This window comes from Carcharhinus amblyrhynchos, chromosome 3 (assembly GCF_965287045.1).
Source record: "Carcharhinus amblyrhynchos chromosome 3, sCarAmb.v2.hapA, whole genome shotgun sequence".
NCBI classification, from domain to species: Eukaryota; Metazoa; Chordata; class Chondrichthyes; order Carcharhiniformes; family Carcharhinidae; genus Carcharhinus; species Carcharhinus amblyrhynchos.
The window spans coordinates 61654989-61668523 of NC_137326.1; the positions used below are offsets into that span (position 1 = coordinate 61654989).

The 13535-nt window shown below is 43.0% G+C and overlaps 1 protein-coding gene across 1 annotated transcript in view; it reads right to left on the reverse strand.

The window, feature by feature from the left end:
- rnf123 (ring finger protein 123) overlaps window positions 1–13535 on the reverse strand; it is a 394669-nt gene that overhangs the window by 75852 nt on the left and 305282 nt on the right. The gene's annotated exons all lie outside the window — the stretch shown is intronic.

The following is a 13535-nucleotide window of genomic DNA, read 5'->3' on the forward strand; positions in this document are numbered from 1 at the left end:
CCCTCTATACCCATTGTACCCATGTAACTATCTAAATGCTTTTTAAGAGATAAAATTGTACCCGCCTCTACTACCTCTGGCAGCTTGTTCCAGACACTCACCATCCTCTGTGTGAAAAAGTTGACCCCCCGGACACTTTTGTATCTCTCTCCTCTCACCTTAACCCTATGCCCTTTAGTTTTAGACTCCTCTATCTTTGGGAAAAGATATTGACTATCTATCTTGTCTATGCCCCTCATTATTTTGTAGACCTCTGTAAGGTCACCCCTCAGCCTCCTACGCTACAGAGAGAAAAGTCCCAGTCTATTCAGCTTCTTATAACTCAATCCAACAAGTCCCGGTAGCATCCTGGTAAATTTTTTCTGCGCCCTTTCTAGTTTAATATAAGAACATAAGAACATAAGAAATAGGAGCAGGAGTAGGCCATCTAACCCCTTGAGCCTGCCCCGCCATTCAATAAGATCATGGCTGATCTGTCATGGCTCAGTTCCACATTCCCGCCCTCTCCCCATAACCCTTAATCCCCTTGCCTATCAAAAACCTATCAACCCGCGTCTTAAAAATATCGAGCGAGGCAGCCTCCACCACTTCAACGGGCAGAGAATTCCAGAGATTCACCACCCTTTGAGTGAAGAAGTTCCTCCTCAACTCTGTTCTAAACTGCCCCCCCTTTATCTTGAGGCTGTGCCCTCTAGTCCTACTGTCCTTTCTGAGCGGGAAGAGCCTCTCCACCTCTATCCCATCCATCCCATTCAACATCTTATACGTCTCAATGAGATCTCCTCTCATTCTTCTAAACTCTAACGAGTACAAGCCTAGTTTATTCAGCCTCTCCTCATAGTTCAAATTATATTATAGGGTGACTAGAATTTCTGTAATAGGGTGACTAGAATTGCACACAGTATTCCAAGTATGGCCTACCAATGTCTTGTACAACTTCAACAAATCATCCCAACTCCTGTATTCAGCGTTCTGACCAATTAAACCAAGCATGTCGGATGCCTTCTTCACCACTCAGTCCACCTGTGACTCCACTTTCAAGGAGCTATGAACATGTACCTCTAGATTTCTTTGTTCTGTAACTCTCCCCAGTACCCTACCACTAACTGAGTAAGTCCTGCCCTGGTTCAATCTACCAAAATGCATCACCTCGCATTTGTCTAAACGAAACTCCATAAACTTGAAATTGTTACATGATATGATTAAAGAGAAGCAATGGGAAAGACAAGAAGGGACAGAGTTTAACATTAGTTGTGCATCAGTACATAAGGTCATTGCACGGAATAGTAACTGAATAGTAATAATAGAAATTAAAGGTTCTTTATCTGAATACAAAAAGTATAGTAATAAGATAGATGAACTAGTGGCACACTAAGGTAAAAGGTTTGTATTTGAATGTTATTTCAGAGACATAGTTGCAATGGGGTCAAGGTTAGGAAATAAATATTCCAGGGTACACAATATTTCGGAAAGACTGAATTGCAAAGGAGGAGTGGTAGCCCAGGTAATAAAGGATGACTTGAGGGACATTAGTGAAAAAAGATCTGGCCTCAGAAGATCATGAAGTAGAATCAGTGCGGATGGAAATTAGGAACAACAAGAGTCAGAAAACACTGGTGGGAGTAGGTTATAGGCCCCCTAATAGTTGTTATACCATTGAACAAGGAATTATTGGAGCTTGTAACAAGGGAAATGTAATAATCTTCATATAGACAGGGACAATCACATTGGCAAGGGTAGAATAGAAGATGCGTCGAATTTTTGTGATAGTTTGCTGAAGCTATACGTTGTGGAATTGACGAGAGGTAAAGCTATCTTAGATCTGGTATTGTGTAAAGAAACAATGTTAGTCATGTCAGAGTAAAACATCCGCTGGGAAAAGATGATCATAATACTATTGAATTGCATGTAAGTTTAAAAGTGGCATACTCCAATCACAAACAAGAATCTTAAACTTAAACAAAGTCAATTACAACAAATGATGGAAGAGCTGCCTAAGCTGATTGGGTAAATGGGCTTGAAGGTACGGTGGTAAAAACAGTGGGAAACATTTAAAGAAGCAATTTTAAAATGTTCAACCAAAATACATTCCAATGAATTACAAAACTCAGCAAGAAAGATCCATATGTGACTCACTCAGGAAATTAAGGATAGTATTAGGTTAAAAGGTGTTTAGGGTTGCAAAGAACAGCTGCAAGTGTGAGGATTGAGATTGTTTCAGAAACTAGCAGAGGGCCATCAAAAGCTATGATCTTCCAAACCTCCTTAGATTTGGCAATGGCCCCAACGGATTGGAAGTTGGCAAATATAAGTCTGTTTCTCAAGGAAGGGGCGACAGCAAAAAGAGGACTCCAGGACAGTTAGCCTATCATCAGTCATTGGGAAAATGACTATAATCTATTATTACGCAAGCCTTTACAATCCACTTAGAAAAGCACAGTACATCTAGAACAAGAAAACATGGTTTTACAAAAGGGAAATCCTGTTCGACAAACTTATGAAGAGTTTTTGAGGCTTTATCGAATAGAGTAGAAAAAGGGGAATCAGTGAAATACACCTGGATATCCAAAAGGTTGTCACAAATAAAATTAACAGGAAAGATAAGGGGTTATGGAGTTGGATAATATCCCTAAACTCAAACAGACATCCACTGTGGCACCGTTATTTCCATTTTCTACTACATTATTTGCAGTGTGTGTTTGTATGTGTGTGTGTGTGAGTGAGAGAGAGAGGGTGCGCGCATGCAGGAGAAAATGACAGGCATGAGAGAAAAGAGAAGGAGATTACTGCCCTATAAATGCAACATTACTATTTATAGTTCTTGAAAGAGAGCCTTGGGATTTGCAACGCTGGTTGAAAGAAAGCCTGATGTGAGGAAATCAGAGTCCCAGATGATGTGGAGTTTGGTCTAAATACATTCAGATTTCCATCAAAAAGCACTTTTTCACTTTCTAGTGTTCAATGGATGAAGTTTTCTGTTCCATTCAATTCACCTTTCCTCCCCCTCCATTAATTCCTGAATGTTCTGCTCGTAGAATGTTTTCAGATTTAAAATTAGCAAGACGCAACATTTTGCCGCTCAACGAAACAAAGTGTTGTAGTTGTTTGTACAAGCCGATTTCTGCCATTGAATATTTCCATCAGATAATAGCAGGCTGCTGTCAAGAGATTGCAATCAGCAACAACGACTCAAAGTCTGCCCAAAGGCATGCAGTAATTCCTCTTCATTTCCGTTTTAAATCTGTCACCTCTTAGTCTAAAACTATGGATATCACATTCAGGAACTGTCCCACAGAAACTTGATGTGGGTATGCTGGCGTTGGACTGGCGTAAACACAGTAAAAAGTCTGATGTTGTCAGACTTTCCACAGAAACTTTAACAGATTACACAGTGCACTGTAGAACAGATCTCGTCGTCAGACTTAATTAAGACAATGTTCGCAGTACTCAAGCTACATTCACACTGGTATCCAGTGTCATCAATCCTTTTCAACCTTTTACCAAGGACTCTACATCTCATTTCCTTATTACATTCATACATAGAGCCTGGTCATGTTAATATCCATTGTGACTTTGTACAGGTCACATCCTGCTCATAATTATATCCAATGCAAACCAAAACAATTAATTTACTGGACAGGGTGGATCTATGCAACACAAAATCATTCAGAATACTTATAGTGCAGAAGGAGACCAATCACCCAACACCTTTGCACTGACCCTCTAAAAGGGCAATTTTCCCTCTATTCCCATAATCCAAGGCATTTATCATGGCCAGTCCCCTAACCTCAGAGTCATAAAGGTTTACGGCATGGAAACAGGCCCTTTGGCCCAACTTGTCCATGCCGCCTTTTTTTTTAAAGCCCGAAGCTAATCCCAATTGCTTGCATTTGGCCCATTTCCCTCTATACACATCTTAACCATGTAACTTTCTAAATGCTTTTAAAAAGATAAAATTGTACCCGCCTCTACTACTACCTCTGGCAGCTGGTTCCAGACACTCACCACCCTTTGTGTGAAAACAATTGCCCCCTAGACACTTTTGTATCTCTTCCCTTTCACCTTAAACCTATGCTCTCTAGTTTTAGACCCCCCTACCTTTGGGATAAGATACTGACTTATCTATGCCCTCATTATTTTATAGACCTCTATAAGGTCATCCCTCAGCCTGCTATGCTCCAGAAAAAAAAGTCCCAGTCTATCCAGCCTCCCCTTATAACTCAAACCATCAAGTCCCGGTAGCATCCTAGTAAATCTTTCCTGCACTCTTTCTAGTTTAATAATATCCTTTCTCTAATACAGTGACCAGAACTGCACACAGTATCCGAGTCTTGTACAACTTCCAACTCCTGTATTCAACGTCCCAATTCCTGTATTCAATGTTCTGACCAATGAAACCAAGCATGCCGAATGCCTTCTTCACCACTCTGTCCACCTGTGACTCCACTGTCAAGGAGCTATGAACATGTATCCCTAGGTCTCTTTGTTCTGTAACTCTCCCCAACCTACCATTAACTGAATAAGTCCTATCCTGGTCAATCTACCAAAATGCATCACCTCGCATTTATCCAAATTAAACTCCAATTGCCATTTGTTAGCCCACTGGCCCAATTGATAAATCTTTGGACTGTGGGGGGAAACAGGAGCATCCAGAGGCAACCCACTCAACTCCTCATCTCCCACTATTATTTCCTTGGAACACAGTATTGCCTCATATGATGCCCCAGCTGATCACTCTAGTTACACTTAAACTGAGTGTTATACCCTATTTGATTACATTAAAAGCAGTGAACCAGGTAAGCTCACTGTCCAATTACAGAACACAGAACATTACAGCACAGAACAGGCCCTTCGCCCACGATGTTGCGCCGACCAATTGAAAAAAGCAATGACCCTCGAACCTAAACCAATCCCTTTCCATCCATAAACCTATCCACGGATCTCTTAAACGCCCCCAAACTAGACGCACCTACAACTGCAGCAGGCAGGGCATTCCAATCCCTCACCACCCTCTGGATAAAGAACCTACCTCTGACATCCGTCCTATATCTACCACCCCTTAATTTAAAGCTATGCCCCCTCGTGCTAGCTTTCTCCATCCGAGGAAAAAGGCCATCACTGTCCACCCTATCTAAACCTCTAATCATCTTATATGTTTCAATAAGGTCCCCTCTTAGCCGCCTTCTTTCTAATGAAAACAACCCCAAATCCCTCAAGTCTCTCCTCATAGGACCTTCCCTCCATACCAGGCAATATCCTGGTAAACCACCTCTGCACCCTCTCCAATGCCTCCACATTCTTCCTATAATGTGGGGACCAGAACTGCACACAATACTCCAAGTGCGGACGCACCAGAGTTTTGTACAGTTGCAACATGATGTTACGGCTCCTAAATTCAATCCCCCTACCAATAAACGCCAAGACACCATATGCCTTCCTAACTACCTTATCTACTTGATTCCTAACTTTCAGGGATCTATGTACACATACACCTAGATCCCTCTGTTCATCAACACTATTCAGAGTCCTACCGTTAGCCCTATACTCTACACATCTGTTATTCCTGCCAAAGTGAATTACCTCACACTTTTCTGCATTAAACTCCATCTGCCACCTCTCAGCCCAGCTCTGCAACCTGTCCAAGTCACTCTGTAAACTATGACACCCCTCTTCACTATCTACCACTCCTCCGACTTTGGTGTCATCAGCAAATTTACTGATCCACCCAACTGTACCCTCATCCAGATCATTTATAAAAATTACAAACAGCAGTGGCCCCAAAACAGATCCCTGAGGCACACCACTTGTAACCGAACGCCATGACGAATACTTTCCATCAACCACCACCCTCTGTCTCCTATCTGCTAGCCAATTCCTGATCCAATTAACTAAATCACCCTCAATCCCATACATCTGCATTTTCTGCAGAAGCCTTCCATGGTGAACCTTATCAAACGCCTTACTAAAGTCCATATATACCACGTCAACTGCCTTACCCCCATCCACCTCTTTGGTCACTTTCTCAAAAAACTCAATAAGGTTAGTAAGGCACGACCTACCCTTCACAAAACCGTGCTGACTATCTCCAATCAATTCATGACTCTGTAAATAATTATAAATCCTATCCCTAATAATTTTTTCTAAAACTTTGCCCACAACAGAAGTAAGACTCACCGGTCTATAATTCCCGGGGAAGTCTCTGTTCCCCTTCTTAAACAATGGGACAACATTCGCTATCCTCCAATCCTCTGGCACTATACCTGTGACCAACGATGACCTGAAGATCAGAGCCAGAGGCTCTGCAATCGCCTCTCTTGCCTCCCACAGAATCCTAGGGTAAATCCCGTCCGGCCCAGGGGACTTATCTATTTCCAAACCCTCAAGAATATCTAGAACATCCTCATCATCAACTGCAATACTACCCAGTTTACAACCCTGTAACCCAGTGTTCTCCACAGCTACATTTATGTCTCCCTGCGTGAATACCGAAGAGAAATATTGGTCCAATGCCTCTCCAATCTCTTCCGGTTCCACACATAACTTCCCACTGCTGTCTCTAACTGGCCCTAATCTTGCCCTAACCAATCTTCTGTTCTTAACATATCTATAGAACGCCTTAGGATTCTCCTTAATCCTATCAGCCAAAGTCTTCTCGTGTCCTCTTTTAGCTCTTCTTAACTCACTCTTTAACTCCCTCCCAGCCAACCTAAAGCTTTCCAGTGCACTACCTGAGCCCTCAAGTCTCATCCTGACATAAGCCTCCTTCTTCCTTTTAACCAGCGAAACAACTTTTTTAGTGCACCACTATATTACACTATAGTGGAGTGTGACCCTCTGCAGCTCACTGTTTAGAACAACAAACAGAAAAAGCTACAGCACAGGAACAGGCCCTTCACCCCTCCAAGCCTGTCCTCCACCGACATGCTACCTGACTGAACTAAAACCCCCTATCCTTTCAGGATCCATATCCCTTTATTTCCGTCTATTCATGTATTTGTCAAGATGCTCCTGAAAAATCACTATCGTATCTGCTTCCACTACCTCCCTCAGCAACGAATTCCAGGCGCCCACCACCCTCTGTGTAAAATGTTTGCCTTATACATCTCCTTTGAACCTTGTCCCTTGCACTTTAAACCTATATCCCCTAGTAGTTGACTCTTCCACCCCGGGAAAAAGCTTCTGACTATTCATTCTGTCCATGCCCCTCATAATCTTATTGACTTCTATCAGGTTGCCCCTAGCCTCTATAGTTCCAGTGAGAACAAACCAAGTTTCTCCAACCTTTCCTCATAGCTAATACCAGGCAACAGCCTGTTAAATCTTTTTTATACCCTTTCCAAAGCCTCCACATCCTTCTGGTAGTGTGGTGACGAGAATTGAACACTGTATTTCAAGTGCAGCCTAACTAAGGTTCTATAAAGCTGCAACATGACTTGCCAATTTTTAAACTCAATACTCCGGTCAATGAAGGTAAGTATGCAGTATGCCTTCTTGACTACCTTCTCCACCTCAGTTGTCACTTTCAGAGACCTGTGAACATGTAAACCCAGATCCCTCTAACTATCAATACTCTTAAGGGTTCTGCCACTTACTGTACATTTCCCATCTGTATTTGGCCTTCCGAAACGCATTACCTCACATTTTTCCAGATAAACTTCCATCTGCCATCTCTCCGGCCAAGTCTCCAACTATATCCTGCTGTATCCTCTGGCGGTCCTCATCGCTATCTGCAATTCCACCAAGCTTTGTGTCATCCACAAACTTACTAATCAAACTGGTTAAATTTTCCTCCAAATCATTTACATATATTACACACAGCAAAGGTTCCAGCATTAGTCCCTGAGGAACGCCACTTGTCACAGCCCTCCACTCAGAAACGCATACTTCAACTGCTCTGTCTTCCATGACTGAGCCAGTTCTGCATCCATCTTGCCAGCTCACTACTGATCCTATGCAACTTCACCTTCTATACCAGTCTGCCATGAAGGATCTTGTCAAAAGGCTTACTAAAGTTCATGGAGACAACATCGACTGCCTTACCCTCCTCAGCTTCATCATTTCCTCAAAAAACTCAATCAAGTTAGAGACACGGTTGCCCCTTTACAAAATCACGTTGCCTATCACTAATACATCCACACATTTCCAAGTGGGAGTAAATCCTGTCTCGAAGAATCCTCTTCAATAATTTCCCTACCACTGATCTAAGACTTACTGGCCTGTAATTATCTGGATTATCTTTGCTATCGTTCTGAAATAAAGGAACACAATGAATAAAGACTATTCCCCAATTCTCTGGGACCATCCCTGTCAGAAGTCTCACAACACCGGGTTAAAGTCCAACAGGTTTGTTTGGTAGCAAAAGCCACTAGCTTTCAGAGCGCTCACTGCTCCTTCGTCTGAATGGGAGTTCTGTTCACAAACACGCCATATAAAGACACAAACTCAATTTACAAAATAACAGTTGGAATGTGAGTCTTTATAGATAATCAAGTCTTAAAGGTACAGATAATGTGAGTGGAGAGAGCGTTAAGCACAGGTTAAAGAGATGTGTATTGTCTCCAGACAGGACAATTAGTGAGATTTTGCAAGCCCGAGCAAGTCATGGGAGTTACAGATAGTACGACATGAACCCAAGATCCCAGATGAGGCCATCCTCACATGTGTGGAACTTGGCTATCAATCTCTGCTCACTGACTCTGCGTTGTCGTGTGTCGTGAAGGCTGCCTTGGAGAACGCTTACCTGAAGTTTGGAGGCTGAATGCCCATGACCGCTGAAGCGTTCCTCAACAGGATGAGAGCAGTCTTGCTTGGCGATTGTCAAGCGGTGTTCATTCATGCGTTGTTGTAGTGTCTGCATGGTCTCCCCAATACACCATGCCTTGGGACATCCTTTCCTGCAGTGTATCAGGTAGACAACATTGCAAGAGTATGTATCATGTACCTGGTGGATGGTGTTCTCACATGAGATGATGGCATCCGTGTCGATGATCTCGCACGTCTTGCAGAGGTTGCTGTGGCAGGGTTGAGTGGTGTCGTGGTCACTGTTCTCCTGAAGGCTGGGTAGTTTGCTGAGGACAATGGTCTGTTTGAGGTTGTGTGGTTGTTTGAAGGCAAGAAATCGGGGTGTAGGGATGGCCTTGGCGAGATGTTTGTTTTCATCAATGACATGTTGAAGGCTCCGGAGAAGATGTTATAGCTTCTCTGCTCCACGGAAGTACTGGATGACGAAGGGCACTCTGTCTGCCGTGTCCCGTGTTTGCCTTCTGAGGAGGCATATAGATAACATTGGAACAGTTTAGGTTAGAGGGTCATTAGATTGGGTCCACTGGTCAGTGCAACATCGAGGGCCAAAGAGCCTGCACAGCACTGTAATGTTCTATGTTTTTCGTTGTGGCGCGTCAAAACTGTCAACTGATGAGTCGAGTGCCATATCCTGTTCTTTTGAGGGCATCTTTCAGCCTCTGGAGGTGTCTGTTGCGATCTCCTCATCTGAGCAGATCCTGTGTATATGGAGGGCTTGCCCGTAGGGGATGGCTTCTTTAACATGTTTAGGGTGGAAGCTGGAGAAGTGGAGCATCGTGAAGTTATCAGTGGGCTTGCGGTACAGTGAAGTGCTGAGGTGACGATCCTTGATGGAGATGCATGTGTCCAAGAATGCAATTGATTCTGGAGAGTAGTCCATGGTGAGTCTGATGGTGGGATGGAACTTGTTGATGTCATCATATAGTTGTTTCAATGTTTGTTCACCATGAGTCCAAAAGAAGAAAATGTCATCGAGGTATCTAGTGTATAGTATCAGTTGAAGGTCCTGTGCAGTGAAGAGGTCTTGTTCAAACCTGTACATGAAGATGTTGGCATACTGAGGTGCAAATTTGGTCCCCATGGCTGTTCCGTGTCTGAATGAAGAACTGGTTGCTGAAGGTGAAGACGCTGTGGTCTAGGATGAAGGGGATGAATTGTAAAATTGCAACTGAAGACTGGCAGTTGTCAGCATTGAGTACTGGGACAGTTGCAGTAATGCCATCGTCGTGGGGGATACTGGTGTAGAGTGCTAAGACATCCATTGTGACAAGGAGTGCTCCTGATTCAACTGCTCCATGTTCTTACTCCATGAGTAAGAAGTCCAGTGTTGTGACAAAAGCTGGAGTTTCTTTGTACAATGGGTTTCAGGATGCCCTCGAAATCGCCAAAGCGGAAAAGCCATGACATCTTCTCCAGAGCCTTTGACATGTCATTGATGAAAACAAACATTTCACCAAGACCATTCCCCCCCCACCACGTCTTGCCTTCAAACACCACACAACCTCAAACAGACCACTGTCCGCAGCAAATTACCCAGCCATCAGGAGAACAGTGACCACCACACAACCCTGCCACAGCAACCTCTGCAAGACACGCCAGATGCCATCATCTAAGGTGAGAACACCATCCACCAGGTTCATGGTACACACTCTTGTAACTCGGCCAACGTTGTCTACTTGATTCGCTGCAGGAAAGGATGTCCCGAGGCATGTACATTGGGGAGACCATGCAGACACTACGACAACAGATGAATGAACACTGCTTGACAATCACCAGGCAAGAGTATTCTCTTCTTGTTGGGGAACACTTCAGTGGTCATGGGCATTCGGCTTCTGATTTTTGGGTAAGCATTCTCCAAGGCAGCCTTCATGACACACAACAACACAGAGTCGCTGAGCAGAGACTGATAGCCAAGTTCCACACACCAGGATGGCCTCAACCGGGATCTTGGGCTCACGTCACACTATCTGTAACCCCCACAACTTGCCTGGGCTTGCAAAATCTCACTAATTGTCCTGGCTGGAGACAATACACATCTCTTTAACCTGTGCTTGATGCTCTCTTCACTCACATTGTCTGTACCTTTGAGACTTGATTACCTGTAAAGACTCGCATTCCAACCATTATTTTGTAAATTGAGTTTATCTCTTTGTATGCCCTGTTTGTGAACAGAACCCCCACTCAGCTGACAAAGAAGCAGCAAGCGCTCCAAAAGCTAATGGCTTTTGCTACCAAATAAACCTGTTGGACTTTAACCTGGTGTTGTGAGACTTCTTACTGTGTTTACCCCAGTCCAACGTCGGCATCTCCACATCATGACTACCATCCCTGTCGCCAGTGTGGATACAAAGATTTCTCTCAAGGCCCCAACAATTTCCTCCCTTGCCTCTCTCAGCAGTCTAGGGTATATCCCATCAGGCCCCGGGGACTTGTTTATCTTAATGTTTTTCAAGAACTACAATACCTCCTCCTTTTTGATTTCAACATGACCCAAACTATCTACACTCCCTTCCCCAGACTAATCTCTTTGGTGAATACTGATGCAAAGTATTCATTTAATACTTCGTCCATTTCCTCTGGTTCCCTTCACAGATTCCTCCTGTCTTTGAGTGGGCCAACCCTCTCCTTGGCTATCTTCTTGCTCTTTATAGATGTATAAAAAGCCTTGGGATTTTCCTTAATCTGCTGGCCAATGATTTTTTATGACCCCTTTTAGCTCTCTTTATTCCCTGCTTAAGTTTCTTTCTACTTTTCTTGTATTCCACACTTACTTCATGTATTCCTAGCCTCCTAAGCCTTGACAAATGCTCCGTTTTTCTTTTTGATTAGGTTCACAATATCTCTTGTTATCCAAGGTTGCTGAAACTTGCCATATTTATCCTTCATCCTTACAGGAATATGCCAGTCCTAAATGCCTATAAACTTAAGCTTAAAAGCCTCCCACATGCCAGATGTTGATTTATCCTCAAACATCTGCTCCCAATCTATATTCTTCAGTTCCTGCCTAATATTGTTGTAATTAGACTTCCCTCAATTTAGCACCTTCACTTGAGGACTACATTTATTTTTATCCATCAGTACTTAAAGCTTACCAAATTGTGGTCACTGTTCCCAAACTGCTCCCCTATTGAAATGTTGACCACCTGACCAGGCTCATTCCCCTATATCAGTCTAATATGGCCCCTTCCCTAGTTGGACAATCTACATATTGTTTCAAGAAACCCTCCTGGATGGTCCTTACAAACTCTGCGCCTTCTATGCCCCTAGCACTGAGTGAGTGCCAGCAAAATAGGGGAAGTTAAAATCTTGCACCACAACAACCTTGTTACTTTTACACCTTGCCAAAATCTGCCTACATATCTGTTCCTCCATCTCCCACTGGCTGTTGGGACGCCTATAGTGAATGCCTAACATTGTGACCAAACCCTTCCCATTCTTGAGCTCTCCCCATATTGCCTCGCTATATCAGCCCTCAGAACAGCTGTGATATTCTCCTCATGATGTGGAGATGCCAGTGTTGGACTGGGGTAAACACAGTAAGAAGTCTCTCAACACCAGGTTAAAGTCCAACAAGTTTATTTGAAAGTAAACCCACTAGCTTTCGGGATCTGCCTCCCTGATGGTGACGGCTAACACGAGGGGACATAGCTTTAAATTAAGGGGTGGTAATTATAGGACGGATGTCAGAGGTAGGTTCTTTACTCAGAGGCTAGTAAGGGCGTGGAATGCCCTGCCTGCAGCAGTTGTGGACTCGCCAACTTTAAGGGCGTCCAAATGGTCAGTGGATAGGCATATGGATAACATTGGAATAGTTTAGGTTAGAGGGTCATTAGATTGATTCCACTGGTCGGCGCAACATCGAGGGCCGAAGGGCCTGTACTGCGCTGTAATGTTCTATGTTCTAAAAGAATGAGGAGCTGGGTACACGGGTAATTACTGTATATTAAAATGATCAGCACATATAATGATATAGATCGTCCAATCTAGATACTGGCCATTGAGCTGCATTCCCACTGGTATCGTGCTCTTGCCATTTCCCATTTTACTTACCACTTTTCCCCTTTCTTTTCAAAATCCCTGTATTCCATACTTCCTAAAATGTGCATCAAAAGTTTCCTCAAATGCATTAATGCCATCATTTCAACCAGTCTATGTGGCATTCTCACCACTCTCTGTACAAAGAAATTTATGTCTAAATTATTTATTGGCTCTTTTAACATCTAATTATATTTAAACGAAGTTGGGACTTAAGTGCAAATATTTTTTCCATGTCTACGTTGTTGGTTCTAATGAGACATCATCTATGTCCCCTCAACAATGAGGTTGCCTAATCTGACCATCATCAGCACTTTTGGTTTTTATTTCTCCACATCCTCTTTATCAAAAACTTTCATCATTTGAACAATTTCCATCAGATTTCCTCCAAGGCTTCACTTTTTAATGGAAAAAATCTGCACATTGCTCACTCTTGCTGGATAGCTGCATCATTTCAATTCTGGTAACGTGTTGGTAAATTGTTTCTGCACTCTCTCAAGTGCTTCCATGTATTTTCATAATAGAAATGTATAGTTAGTAATGTGAAATAAGCTATATTAAAAAAGGCTTCATCACAATTAGGGAAATATATCTATCCATAAGACTTTGCATCTAACTCTCTGTCAGACTTCAAAGTGCCAAAGGAGAAGATAAGACTAATTTCCTGATATGCTTTAAAAAAAGGCAGGGCAGTGAAT